Source organism: Myotis lucifugus, unplaced genomic scaffold (genome assembly GCF_000147115.1).
Source record: "Myotis lucifugus unplaced genomic scaffold, Myoluc2.0 scaffold_730, whole genome shotgun sequence".
Classification (NCBI taxonomy): domain Eukaryota; kingdom Metazoa; phylum Chordata; class Mammalia; order Chiroptera; family Vespertilionidae; genus Myotis; species Myotis lucifugus.
In genome coordinates this window covers 175,836-190,624 of record NW_005871778.1, presented here as the reverse complement: position 1 = coordinate 190,624, position 14,789 = coordinate 175,836, and the positions used below count along the sequence as shown (strand labels likewise).

Below are 14,789 nucleotides of genomic sequence, written 5' to 3'. Positions count from 1 at the left end.
TTTATTTTTGTTATTTTACTTTGCTTTTCTCTCTCTCTCTCTCTCTCTCTCTTTTTTTTTGGTCTTTTTATTTGTTTGGGGTCTGAGATTCTTTTAAAATATTTTTCTAACTTAGTTTAAATTTTAGATGAAATCAGTTTGCTCAGGGGATTCCAAGAAGGATCTTGGGATACAACTTTCTTTTGTTCTAGCTTCAGAGAATTCAGGAGATATTTCAGCAATGCTGTGAAGCCTAGTTAATGTGATCAAATTGCTTTACATTCTAAGACAAAAGTGCCTAGTGTCTTGAAGAAGCAGCCAAGTTCTTGTCCCTGTAACTCAGTGGATGTTGGGTGCAGAGAGTCACGGGAGATGAAAACTGGTTCACTTTCATGTTGCCAATTTCTGTTCTACCTGCAGCCCAGACATTGAAGTATGTGTGTGTGTGTGTGTCCACATGCACATGTGCATATTTGCTTACGTGTGTTTGCATATTTTCCTTGAATCTCTTTAACTGGTCCCAGGTAATGAAATTATGATCATTACAGGCATTATCCTTGGTTTCAACATTCTATACATAAGATTATATAGAACATGAATTTAAAAGTAGGAAAAGCCAAAGCAATTTGCAATTCTGTGCTTGATTAATTGGCTTTTGGAATTGCAATGTGATCCTGAGGAAAGGGAAGTGAAGTAGGGTTTATATTTTGAGTGGCCTTGAGACGCTAACTCTGAGCCAGAGTGCAGAAAGGCTTTTAGACAAAGGCCTGGGGACGCCATGTCCCTTAGTGTCCAGTTCAGGACACTTTCTGAGACCCCTGGGCTGGAAACCAATGCACACATTGCAGAATTGTGATTATCAATTCAAGTGTGGGATTAATGCTTAATCAAGAAGCTCTTAGATGTAAAACTCTAAGTCTGAAGAGTGAATGTGTCAGAGATATTTGGGTTTCCATATGCAGAAAAGTGGCAATTTTGCGTGACTGCTCTCCCTGACACATGACGCTGTCGTCGCCATGCGCACGTTCGTGCTCAGCTCTCCCTTTGGAAGCTCAGCAAAGCTCCCTTTATGACCCAGCTCACCACCGGCGAGGTTTCCCCAGATGCTTGGATTTTGGCAGCCTTTGGAAAGTGCCCACCAGCCAGGTCTCATCGTGGAAAAGGCCATTTGTCATAGAATAAGGCAGGTTTGCAGTGGGTGGGAGCTGACATCATTGTGGTGGGTTTGATTTCTTGGCTGTGTCCTGTTCTGCCACCTTCTGAGCCTACCCAAAAAATTGCCTTATGTGATCGACTTGTTTTTAAACCTCCAAATTAAACAAAATTAAATTGGTGTTGCTACCTTATAAGTTTTATCCCCTTTTATATGATTTTAAACACTCCAGAGTGTTGTAAAACCAGGAGTAGAATCTATGAATTGTAGAGGAGAATTTTACTTATTTGTTCTTGTGATGATTTGAGTTTTCCCAAGAATGTCCACATTTTTTTCTTTTTAAAAATTTTTACCTTTGAGGCTCTTTCACTTGAGACTTATGCACTGTTCTGCCCAAATTAGTCTTTAACCTCATTGAGGGCAGAGATAGCACCTTTCATTTTCCCAGCAAGTGAGGTCACATATTCGTGGTGGGAATATTTTTAATGTATCCCCCTCCTACTTGACATGGCTCTGGGTTCTGAGATTCTCACAGGACTGTATACACAACCATCAGTGTTTACCTGACTGGTTTGCCTCAGGGCTGGTTTTTGTTGAGAGCTGCCAGAGCCTCTCCATACAGGGCTCTAGGGCTGGGAGAGGGGCGGGGAGGGACTCTCACCTTCTCAATTGCTTTCTGTGTCTTCCTTTTTCCCTTCTGTTTATCCTCTACCTCCATTGCCATAGGCCTTTCTAGCTTATCCATTTTCTGTCTGTTAACTCTTTCCTTCTTGGGTAAAACGTCCTCTTTTAAATAGGACCTTTGTCTTATTTTATGGGCCATACCTTCTGATGGAGCTGGGTACTGTGCCTGTACCGCTTTTCAATACTTCGGGTGTGACCCAAGCCTGGAAGATGACGGATAGTTCTCCAGGACTCCAGAACATTCTCTCCAGGCTGTGGGTGGGACTCCAGGTTCAGACATTGCAGAGATTGTGACCAGACTTCCCAAGGGTAGAGGCAAAGCTCTGCCCTCAGGTGCTCGTGGAGACAAGTGCAACGAGTTTGAGAATATGCTGCACACAGTCCGAGTCCTGAGATTCACACTGCACATCAGCATTTTGAAGGACCTGAGAAGTCCTGCAGTACAGAAACCTGCATAGTGCTGGTTCCCCGCTGATTAAAATACATTTATGTAAAGGAGCATATTTCCATCCGGTAGGTCTAGTGATACCACTCCTACCTGGGCCTGAGTAGCCTCATTGCTCGGTAGGGCTTGTCAACACTGGACCTTAACAAATGAGATGCCAGAACTTTTAGGGCTCAGAGTAAATTGGACAGTTCTCGGCCATCTAACCCGTCTTTTGAACATATGAGCATGAGTAGAAGATATAAGTGAAGAGTTGTAATCATGACTGAAATCGACTAAAATTCAGATGAAGCCTTTGTCATTCTTTAGTCTCATAAAAAGGTTTCTTGTCAAGGTTTCCTTTTTCTTTTCCTGTTTCTTACTGAGAAGAGAACTTGTGTTACAGCCTTTAAACACCTATAATTTCTGGAAGAGATCCTGTGCTTTATTTCCTTTCAGATTTTCTCTTTCTTACTCTCTTGCACATATATGTTATATGTCCATAAAGAAATAACATGATGAAAACAGGGAAATGTAGCTTATAAATGATAAATTCTGCTCACATCAGAAGACAGTAAATGCATGACTAATTGGCCACGTGAAACAGTACTGTGGTGGAGGACTATTTTTTCAGGTACTGTATGGCGTCTGCATTGAGTTCGCGTACCTCTGCAAAGCACATCAGTTACTCCTGCTGACTAGTAAGGTTAGACCAACTGTTCCTAAAGCCTTGGAACCTACTAGTTGCTAGCAGTTGTTTATCCTAAAAGCAAATGGAACAAAGCTTTTACTTTCCTGGGGACTAACGATGCCCTGGGCGAGACGGGGGGTGGGGCGAGGGAGTAGCGGGGGACTGCAAATGGCTATGTCATGTTGGGTGGTGGCAAGTGCTGTGAACACCATAACACAGGTGAGGAGCCCGAACTTGGGAGGGGTCATGATTATACATGGGAACGTGGGTTTCTTGCCCTGTATGGTCCCGGAACAGCCTGGGGAAGTGACAGCACAGCTGAGCAGGAGGCCAGGTCTCTGTTTCCCAGGTGGTACCTGGGACACCCTAAGGTTGGGTTGGCCTGGAGAGCAGTCCGCTGGCAATGGTCTGCTTCTCACATGTGTCAGTTGTCCCTAGAGAAGGCTCTGACCTTCTCTCCCTTCTCTTCCCTGCACATTTGTTTCACTCCATCCCTCCTTTCACTTAATTTAGTCTAAAATGAGGTAGCGACAAGCTAGTTTGCTTTGAAGGCACACATGCAGAAGGCTTGGGTTCATAAATCTTTCCTATTGCTTGCATGTAAGAGAACTTCCTTTGAAAATTATTTTCCCCCATGAAATCTTTTTCCTAAGTCAATGTGTTTTGAAGCCACTGTCATGCTGTTATGCTGGTTAGCTGTTTCTGATCAGTTGCCAAATGGAAATTACTTAGAACATATGTTCTTATTACTAGTGTAAATGAAGGACATTTTAAAAAGAACCCAAGGAAATACAAATACAAAAATCTTATACTTGGTGTAAGACTTTATTCTTGTTAAATTCAAGGCAACAGAGAATTGCTTATAAGCTGATCAATGTCAGAATAGCATCTTCCCTTTAGAACAGTGGTTCTCAACCTTGGCTGCACATTAGAATCACCTAATGTGCAGCCAAGGTTGAGAACGACTGGTTTTGAATTGGATGGTCGTGTTCTGAGGAAAAGCACCTTTATTGGAAGGCCAGTGCGGGATCTAAAACACCTGGTGCGTCAGCGCACACATCACAGCACCTATTGTCCCCTCAGCTCTCAGGTGCTCGGCCCACCTGGCTGAGCCTTGAGAGATGCTGTCACCAGTAAAGTGAAACCGGACACAATGGGTCTGAGGCTGCCTGTCACTGCTTGAGCCAAATTAAGCAGAGAAAGGATTATATCTTATATGAGCGTTTATTCCAACAATGCTGGCAGCATGGGGAGAGCTGTCAGTCACCCTGGAAATTCTGCTCCAACCCCCCTTGCCAGTTGGCTGGTTATATACACACTAGAGGCCCGATGCACGACATTCGTGCAAGGAGTTCGGCCCTCCCAGCCGTGGCGGCTTGCCTCGGCCCTCGCAGCCCTGGCTTCGTCTGGAAGGTCGTCCGGACGGTTGTTTGGCTGTCTGGTCTAATTAGCATATTACACTTTTATTATTATCGATGAGGGAGAAGATAACTGTGCAGCTGTGAACAAATGTGTAACAGGGAAAGGGGAGGGCTGGGTCTGCAGTCTGGCCTTCAGGAGCTCAAAGTCTGATAACAAGGTGGCTAATTATCAGGGAGTAATGTGATCAGAATTGTGTTCTTTACAGTCATTCTGACTGATAATAGATTGAAAGGGAAGGAAAGAGACAGAGGCAGAGAAATGATTCTACTCCCGAGATCTGAGCCGGAGATTGGATGGGTCTAGAGAAGAAGAAAAACAGCTCTTAGAAACCCAGAACCTGAAGGAAGAAAAAAGCACAGCAGGTAGATTTTCTCAGACTCTCTGGGAGACTCCATTAGGACACAACTGTTTCCTGAGACACAAATAGGCCTCATTTCTGCATCCATCACCTCTCCTTACCTCCTGTGCAATTTCAGGCTTCAACATTAATATCATCTGAAACATTTTTAATTAAGTCTCTAGGAAAGTAAGTGAATAATATGTGTAGTGCACTTCTATCATCTTCCAAGCACATCATCTGCTCAAAGGGTTTTCTCTGATTCTCTTGTATTACCGTCATCTGTTGAGGGAGTTTGATTTAAAGGACTTCCTGTGAGGCAGAGTTTCTTTAACTGGCAATTCAGTTGTGAACCGTGTTATTAATCACCGATGTATTAATAACATTGCACTTGTCGGATGCTGAGCACACATTCTTATACTACAAGGTAGGTGCTGTCATTCTCATTGTACTGATGGTGACTAAGCCGGCTGCCCTCTACAGAGGTCACGATTACAGAAAGAATGCTCAAGTGCCAATTATTTCTACTCCTGTCTACCAGTCCAGAATTATCACTGACCTCCAGAAAATGAGTGTGGCAACACAGTCTTCTTTATCATTAAACTCAACCTGCTGTTTCCTAGGTAAAGTAGCTCATCTATTCCTTGGGAAAATGGCTATCCTAGTTTAAGTTGTTCCTTGTGCTTAGAAATATTAAGTATGAATCTACTTAGAAACATGATCAATGTGAAATTTGTCTTTTTCCTAATTATTTTATGTGGAAAATACTCTTAACTTAAAATGAACCATCTTAACCATTTTAAGTGTACGTTTCCGAGTATAAAACATCCATAATGCTGTGCAGCCATCACCACCCTCTGTCTCCGTAACTGTTTTCATCTTGCAAGACTGGCACTGGCATTGTACCCACTAACAAGAACTCCCCCTCCCCTCCCGTGACAACCACCATCTGCTTTCTGTCTGCGATTCTCACTCTAAGTAACACAGCTCCATACAAATGGAATCAGGCAGAGTGTGTGACTGGCTCATTAGTTCACTCAGCGTCACATCCTCAGGGTTCATCCAGGTTGTAGCACGGGACAGTATTTCCTTCCTTTCGAAGCCTGAATAATGTCCCATTGAATGTATATAGCAAACTTGGCATTTGCTAGGTCGAAAGTGGGCATACATTGCATCTGATAGCTTCTATCTAATCATTGTTACATTAGGGTTTTCGGTCATATAGACGGACCTCCGTACTGTCAGGGGGAACGAGCAGATCTTGGTAACAGCATCTGGGACTCTGATCATGGGATGCAGGAAGGGGCCCAGCCCTATAATAAGGGGCTAAAGAGGCAGGGTCACCTCTGGAATAAGTAGCATGCTTCTCATGTTCGCAGTTTTGAAAATCTGTTTCAGATCCATTAGCTCCCAGACCAGTGGACATATTTGTGTCTAGATAGAGATAGACATGGTGATTTTTCTTTTTTTAAAATATATTTTATTGATTTTTTTACAGAGAGGAAGGGAGAGGGATAGAGAGTTAGAAACATCGATCAGCTGCCTCCTGCACATCTCCCACTGGGAATGTCCCCGCAACCAAGGTACATGCCCTTGACCGGAATCGAACCTGGGACCTTTCAGTCCGCAGGCCGACGCTCTATCCACTGAGCCAAACCGGTTTCGGCTAGACATGGTGATTTTGCTGCACCATTAACTCACCCAGAAACGTCGGGGCCATGTCTTTCCATGTTGCCCTTTTTGTTCTCTTTCTGGCGTGTGTGTGTCAAACAGCTTATACCTTACATTATCCAGCACTCAGTTCCTCCCCAGGTGCGGCTTTCGCAGCTCAGTAAGGCATTAGTTATGGGAGCATCACGCCTGAGCACTGGAAAGGACACTCCTAATAGAGTTCATTGCTGCTGTTTTGCATGTGGAAAAGCGGGGCGCAGGGAGCTTGGGGTCTTGCTCAAACCAGGAAGGCTAGCCAGGGCTAAAACCAGGGCCAGAAGTCATTCAGGGATATGAACTAGGGTCCACTTTGCGCCACATGATGTGAGTCCAATGTCCTTGGGCTTCAACCACTGAAAATAAATTATTCCCTGGTCTTTGGGAAGCAGAGTCTCTTTTGCAGACTATTTAGGTGCCAGGTAAGGATTTATGAGAATACATTAATCACCGAAACAGTTTTCAAAGTCCACATAAAGGCTCTACTCACATGGAAGGAGTAGCTCGCTGTAGGATAGGCCCCTGGAGGATTTGGTCTCTGCCTGCTCATCTTTGGGAAGCCTGGGCCTTTCCGAGAATGTGGGCAAAATCCTGACAGGAGCAAGCAAGGGAGCCCAAGAGGCCTAGCCAGGGCCTGTGCCGGCCTGCCGATGGACGCCAAGCCCACGAACGCTGGCTACTGCAAGCACACGAACACCTCATCTCTCACGTGTTTGCAGTTTCCACTTCAAGATGGGCGTGAGGCACTTCTTCAGTGCTCAGTGTCCATGCCCTTGATGAAACTAATCTCTCTGGTTTTGTTTGCAACCAATAAGAGCGATCAGTTGGTGGCCAGAAATCAACATTCTTAAAGTTAAACCAAGAGCCACTCAACTGTTTCTTGTTCGGAAAATGGGACTGAATCTGCCAAACAAGACCCTCCTCTTACTGGAGGTTCCACACCCAGGGAGTCCCCTAACTGGGCTCTATTATCATAGGGTTCTCCTGTGGAGCAGCTGCCTCTTTTAAATGCTGGCTACATCAGTTTCATCTGCAAGGAACATCTAGAAGCCATTGTGCAGTGTGATGTATTGCAGAATACTACAACCTGTTAAATCCCACCAACTTTCAATAGAATACAAGCCTAAAGCCTAATTCTACTTTAATTGCATCAAGAAAAGTGTGACTTTTGCCCAATTCCTGAATCTCCTCAGTGGCCTGTTTATTAAACAGGCACCACTGAAATATCTGTACTCGTCCTTATAAACTCTCCTAGGTAGCTAACTATCTTTTTACTTCCCAGCTCAAAACACCACAAGACAAATATCCCAGAAGGTGCAGATGGCGGGTGAAGGTTTCCTTTCTCACCCAAGTACTGTTGAGAGATAAAATTGGCACAATAATTAGATGTCCACCATCCTACCTGTATGTGCAGAAAAACTGAATGGTGGCTGTAGGAATATAGACATGAAAAGGGAAGTCCCAAGGGTTCATGAAGTATTAATTCTCTATTTTTTAAAATTTATGTATGTGGGCCCTAGCCAGTGTGGCTCAGTTGGTTGAGCATCGTCCATGCACCTAGAGGTCACTGGTTCAATTCCCGGCCAGGGTGCATGCCCAGGTTTCAAGCTCAATCCCCAGTAGGGGGCGTGCAGGAGGCAGCCAATTGGTGTTTCTCTCTCATCCGTGTTTCTATCTCTCTATCCTCCCTTCCTCTCTGAAATCAATAAAAACATTTTTAAAAAGTTTTAATGGACATATGTGGAATAAATTACTGAATTAAAGTAAACCTACCCAAGGTCCATTTCATCTTTACTTGGACACATTTAAGGGTGGGGTGGGGAGCAAAATGAGGAAGATCACTGGCTCCTTTACTGCCCCCTTTCCAGGAATTAGATGTACGGGTTGTTTTAAGAAGCATTAATGGAACGAGGGACAGTCTTGTATACATGAGAGTTGATAGTCAAACTGTATCGAGCTCTGTCATTAGCAGCCTCGGCTCTCTCCTCCGTAAAGTGGAGACTGGAAATAGTGCCAGAGTCACGGTTATGGTGAAGACTGAACGAGATAATGGCACATCCAGACCCTGGCACATGATAAGTGCTCAGAAATTATTAGCCGAAGGGATGGAAAGCTCTGTGATAAGAAAGGGGGAGGAAAGAATTCAATTAGTTCTTCAGTCTTGTTTTTTGTCTTCACTCCCTTTACACTAGAGCTGCTGAGGGGCCTCATTATTGCCCCATGGACTTTAGGCCCAGGAGTCTACAAAGGTGACCATAGTTATTCACGATGGCAGCAAGTTCACGCCTGGGCATAGACCCAACAGAAATGTGTACAGATGTTCACCAAAAGGCCTGCACAAGAATGTTCAAAGTAGCATCCTTTGTAATATCTTTAAACTGGAAACTACCCACAAAGTAGAATGGACAGTACCTAGCCATCAATAATAAATTTTAAAAATTGACTATGTCAGCAATAGCAGAACAGATCAACTGTGGTACACTCACCAGTGGGCTACCACCTGCAATGAGAATGCACAACTACAGCAGCTGAGTGACTCTCCCAGGCATAACATTGACAAGGAAAGCCAGGCTACTGAGAGTGTGTAGGGCATTATTCCACTTACATAATGCACTAGGCACAGGCCACACTCTTCTAATTTCCACTGTCAGAAATAAGAACAGTGACTAGAGGAGACCAAAAGCATCTCTGGGTGATGGTCATGTTCTTGTGCTTGAGGTGGTGCTCACGCAGGGTGAGCACACTGAGGAAAAACTTGAGCTGTTCACCTAAAATGTGTGTGATACTTCACTAACTATTTTAGCAACTAAGTCACTGGGCCCTTTGGGCTCAGCATCTGCCTTCTCCAGGCGGGGCTGACTCCTGGACAGGTGCAGCATTGCCGATGGAACATTCCTGGAGATGGAGGTGCTCCCAGGAGGCTGTCTACACACTGCTGACAGCTAGTCCTCTCTGCCCACCCTCTAACCTCACCAGATACACTGCACAAATGTGCAGGCAGCTGCAGCCAGCACACTGGCCTGTAGACCTAACAGGGCCCTTAGAAACTGTCTTGTAGCCAAGGTCAAGACCTCTCCAATCCCCACTGTCCTCCAGAAGTTCGGCCTGAAGGACAACATGGAGATTGTTCCTAATCATTGCTCAAGGGACACAGTGACCTACTGAGCACCGGGCATATGGCAGATGAGTCATTCTATTTCAAGAAGAAAGACAGATGCACAGGAAGAAACAGCCAGCAGCTTTCAGTACAAAAGACCTCAATTGGGAGCTTCTGGAACAACAGAAAGTATATATAATTCAAAAGCCATCTTGACAACTTATATACTTGAATTTCATAATTGTGATCAGTGTCTCCATACTTCAAAAATCCAAATGCCTCCTAAAGATACCTTTTCTCCTTGGCCACTGAAGTTTCAGAAAGACTTTCCTAAAAATCTCGCCAATCACATTCATAATTCCAATCTCCACGGGTATAAAATTCACTGGTTTTGCACGAAAGCTGTACATGAAAGAGTTATCCCCAGAGCCTAGCTTTTTCTCTTCCCTCTGCTGGTTTTTGGTCTCTTCCCCTGAGGCCCTGGCATAGGGACTGAAATAGGGCCAGTGTGGCTGGAGGAGCGAGATGGGACAGGAGGACACAGCCAATTTGTACTTCTTAATCCCTTCACCTTAGTCACCCAGTCCCCAGCCCCCCTCTCAGCTGGCACCCATTGGTTTGTTCTCTGTATCTGTGAGTCTGTTTCTCTTTTGTTTGTTTATTTTGTTTTTTAGATTCCACATATAAGTGAAATCTTGTAGTTTTTTTCTTTCTCTGACATTTCATTTAGCATAATACCCTCTAGGTCCATCCATGTTGTCAGAAATGGTAAGATTTCATTATTTTATGGGGCTGAGCAATACATCATTGTGTATATGTACCACATCTTTTTCACCCAGATGGCTAGATGGACACTTAGGTTGCTTCCATATCCTAAAGCCCTCACTTCTTGACTTTGAGCATTACCCGACTCTCCGAGCTTCAGTGACCTCCTATGTGAAATATGTTCTGTGTCTCCCAGAGAAAATGCTTATAAAGTTCCAACACAGTGCCTGGTGCCCAGCCAGTGGTGACCAGTGATATTTGTGGCATAAACATAAAGGAGCGCTTTTATCCTATCGGGTTGCTGCAGAAACAATTTACTGGCACCCCAAAGCCAAATCTGAACATAGAAAACTGACACTAATTCCTTAACTTGTAGAAAACCAATAAGATCTCAGGAAAGATGTACCTGCCACCTTATACAAATCAGTCACTGATCTGTTAGACTTTCTGGTACATTTTCTATTCCCAAGGAGGTTCCCACTCTAAGAATGGTTAGAGGGTGCAGCCAAAGGGTGTTTAATGGCGATGAACAATGCTGTATATTGTAGGCTTTTGATTGACATTGGAAAGACTTTCAACAGTTCCTCAAAGGCAATAAAGAATTCTTCTTTCATCCTTCAACTTCTCTTTAATGGAGATCATTCGAGCGTTATTGGGCTGAGCGGTGATGCTGCTGGCAGAAACAATGGGTGCCCTTTCTGAGTTTATACCTTAGGTTGGTCCCTGCCTGACCACTTTGTTCTCCTGATGAAAAGATGACTCAATTTCCAAAGTAGATGGTTTGATGCTTTCAACCAATTCAGGAGGAAAGCAGCATAGCTTAGTTAATGAAAACTCTTTTTTAAGCAAACTGCCCTGGAGTTTTCCTTGATTGCAGCCTCTAACATCAAGTGAATGTGAAGTGTTGACCTTTCCTAGGCGTCTTTAGATAGTAAATCAACTCCAAGCCCTCCCGTACTTACTACGATATACCACGTACTGTGTATGCATTCATTTTTTAAGCTACAAACTCCCTTAACTTTACCTCCTGAAAATATCCCCAGTAAAATAATGTTTCCTTCCTTTTTTGTATTGCCAAATCCTAAAATATACAGTGTCCAAGTAAAATATTTAGGCTGCATAGTGGGGGTTGGGTGGCTCTGACTTTTGTCATGAAATAGTTTCTTCAGTTCTTATTGTTAAGTAGTTTTTCCCAAGAAATGTGTGGTGCTTACTAGAATACAGACTACATGCACGCCCCATTGGTGTGCATTTTCTAAGTATGCAGATCCCGGTCCTGAGCTCTTCTAGCTAAAAGTTAGGTTACTGGTCATTGCTTGGGGTCTGGGTTAGTCAGATGTGGGTCTGAACTCCAGCTCCGGCACTGGGGACACGAGGGGCGTGAGACAGGGGCAGTGGAGGAGGGGCATCCCCTTCCCCATCAGAGGTCTCGGCTACAGCAGAGAGCACAGCCCCATCGTCTGGTGTCCTTTGCTTCAGACCATGTTGGCTTGTCCTTGCTCCTGCTGTGGGGGAACAGGCCAGGACAGGAGTGAGGCACTCCCACTCACAGCAGCCTGCACTTAGAGGGGCAGAGACCATAAACCAGGAAATGAAAGATGTAGTTATATACTTTAACACTTGTGGTCTTTATAAAAAGAATATAGTAAAGAAACTCAGGCCCTGACTGGTTTGGCTCAGTGGATTGAGCGTCGGCCTGCAGACTGAAGGGTCCCAGGTTCGATTCCGGTCAAGGGCATGTACCTTAGTTGCAGGCACATCCCCGGTGGGGGGTGTGCAGGAGGCAGCTGATCGATGTTTCTCTCTCACTGATGTTTCTAGCTCTCTATCCCTCTCCCTTCCTCTCTGTAAAAAATCAATAAAATATATTTAAAAAAAAGAAAGTCAGAATGCAAGCCTGAAGCCCTGGATGGTGTTATCAATGGGTTGAGCATCTTCCTGTGCAATTTCTGGTTCAATTCTCGGTCAGGGCACATGCCCAGGTTGCAGGTTCGATCCCCGGTCGGGGTGCGTGCAGGAGACAAGCAGTCGATGTTTGTCTCTCACATTGACTTTTTTATCTCTTTCTCTATCTTCTTCTCTCTCTAAAAAACAATAATAACGTATCCTCGGTTGAAGATTAATTTTTTTAAAAAAGAATGCAAGTTGGAGATATTTGCAACTTATTTCACTGACAAAGGATCAATAGCACCTATCACATGTAAGAATAAAGGATTCTTTAGAAAAAAAGGGAAGCCTGAATTGCCAAAAAGCATATGAAATGATGCTCAATGTCACTATTCATGAGGGGTCAGCAAATTGCATCCAGTGTTGGCTGAGCCCCAGAAATGACAATAACAACAGAGCAGGAGAAAGGTCCCTCACAAGGTTATGATTAACCTCAGGGGTTGGGGATGGGAGGCCCTGCCCTGCTCCCCCTCCGGACAACCCTCCAGGAATACAATGAGGTTTTTCTCTCTTTAAAAAGTGTTAAAAATCTGAAGCAGCCATGGTCAATGACATCGGAGAAACTTGTGTGGTAGGCACAGAATGTTATTTTCTGCATGATTACAATATTTCACAATTTTTATAAAGCTCATAAATGATGAAAAACAAATGAAAGTCTGACACTAGAAATGAGGGTAGACAGAGTCAGAAGAGGACCCCAAGATGCAGAAGCAATTTCCTTGAAACACAGACTTGGAGGGGACAAGACCGGGCCCCCACTCCAACCCACTCCCTCGATGTGTAACCAGGGTTACTCAGGACCTTGTGAGGCTTTCCCTGCAGAGTCTGGGGCTGATTCTGGGATCCGTCTGGCCCACGGTACTGACTGATCACAGGCTGTCATGACTGAAGTGTCAATTTTTTATAATAAGAAAGTGATGTTATTAGCCAAGTCCTGATGTTAATAACATTCATTACCCGTTAAAAATGTGGGCACTGGGAAAGGGCAGGACCTAAGTTCTAATCTATTACAGACTTTCATTTAAATTTTCTGAGGTTTGAGTTTGTCTTCATTTCTGATATTTAAAAAAAAAAAATTCACTGTGAGAGAATATCAGTTCACGTTGGGTCAAAGATAATTATATTACTTTCCAAAATGTCAAGGATTAGGACTTTTGTATTCTGTGAAATATCTGATCACAGCAACTTGTGTTTCTTTGTGATAGCAATTAAGTCAAGTAGCAAGAACCTCTCATTTTAGGCTTGAAATGGACATAAATGAGTGAAAAATGTTTACTAGTATTTTTCCTTGCTCTTTCTGTGGACTCACATAATGAGTGGAATGCACAGCTTTCTTTCTTGATTATTGCTTTAAAAAGAAATTGTCATGCCTCATTACTCATATTCAAAGAGAGATGACATACTTCATTATAGGATTTTTATATATTGCTAATGTCTAGAAAACTCGGCAGGTTAATTCTCTCTGTACAAGATGAAACTGATCGAGTGAATTGGACATTATAAAAGCCCAGCCACTGTGACCTGAGAACTTCATAGAAGAGAGCACCCAAGGACCCAAAAATCTAAGTCTAGCATCAGGCATATAAGATTTTACCAGGCGTGACTCCCACCGACAGAGTGCTGGGGAGCGGCAGCAGCCACCACAGCGGTAGAAGCAGCAGTTTATCTGTGTGCAGACCCAATATTGGAAGAAGATGCTAATTAAAGTGAAGATGCTGACCGGAAAGGAGATTGAGATTGACATTGAACCCACAGATAAAGTGGAACGAATCAAGGAACGTGTGGAAGAGAAAGAGGGAATCCCCCACAGCAGCAGCGGCTCATCTGCAGTGGTAAACAGATGAATGATGAGAAGACAGCAGCTGATTATAAAATCCTAGGTGGTTCAGTCCTCCACCTGGTGTTGGCTCTAAGAGGAGGAGGTGGCTTTAGGCAGTGATGGACCCTCTCTCCATTTTACCTCCTTGCCCTGTCTCTTGTGATGAGGCATCATATTCCTGTCACTCTCTGGGGCTCCAGAGTCACTGCCCCCTCTCCTGGATGCCCAGTCTTGTGTCTACGGGTAGGAGACTGTGAGGACCCCAGGATGCAGTGTTCCTGTCCCAAATGGCCCCTGCTGGCCATTGGGTTTTAGTTTGCAGTCCTGTGTACTTCCCTCTCTTATGGCTATGTCCCTGGTTGTCAATAAAATATTTCCTGGCCAAAAAAAAGAAAAGATTTTACCAGAAGTTTCTCTAAGATTGATCTAAGAACCATAGTATTCAACAGGTAATTTAAAAAATACTAAGTAGTATAAATTGCCTAAAGGAAATGGAAGTTGTGAAAAATTGCTAAAAATGTATCATAAGATTTATAAGAAATGCCCAAATTAAAGAAGCTAAATTATTTATAGCCATTTCAAAGCCAGGTTAAGCAAAGTTTCAGGTGTCAGCTTGGAAGAGTCTCTGATAAAATATGATATCCGTGGTCACGGGACAAGTTCTAACCTCAGGAAACTGTAGTAGAAGAACATTGGACTTGAAGTCCGGAGACATGGCTCCTTTGTCTCCTCAGTGTGGGGAGGAGAGGCTCCCACCCTCTCTG

The 14,789-nt window shown here is 43.9% G+C and overlaps 1 pseudogene; it reads left to right on the top strand.

Annotated features, from left to right (window-relative positions):
• Window positions 1–13,815: 13,815 nt before the first annotated feature.
• Window positions 13,816–14,416, top strand: LOC102430705 (annotated as a pseudogene).
• Window positions 14,417–14,789: the final 373 nt, after the last annotated feature.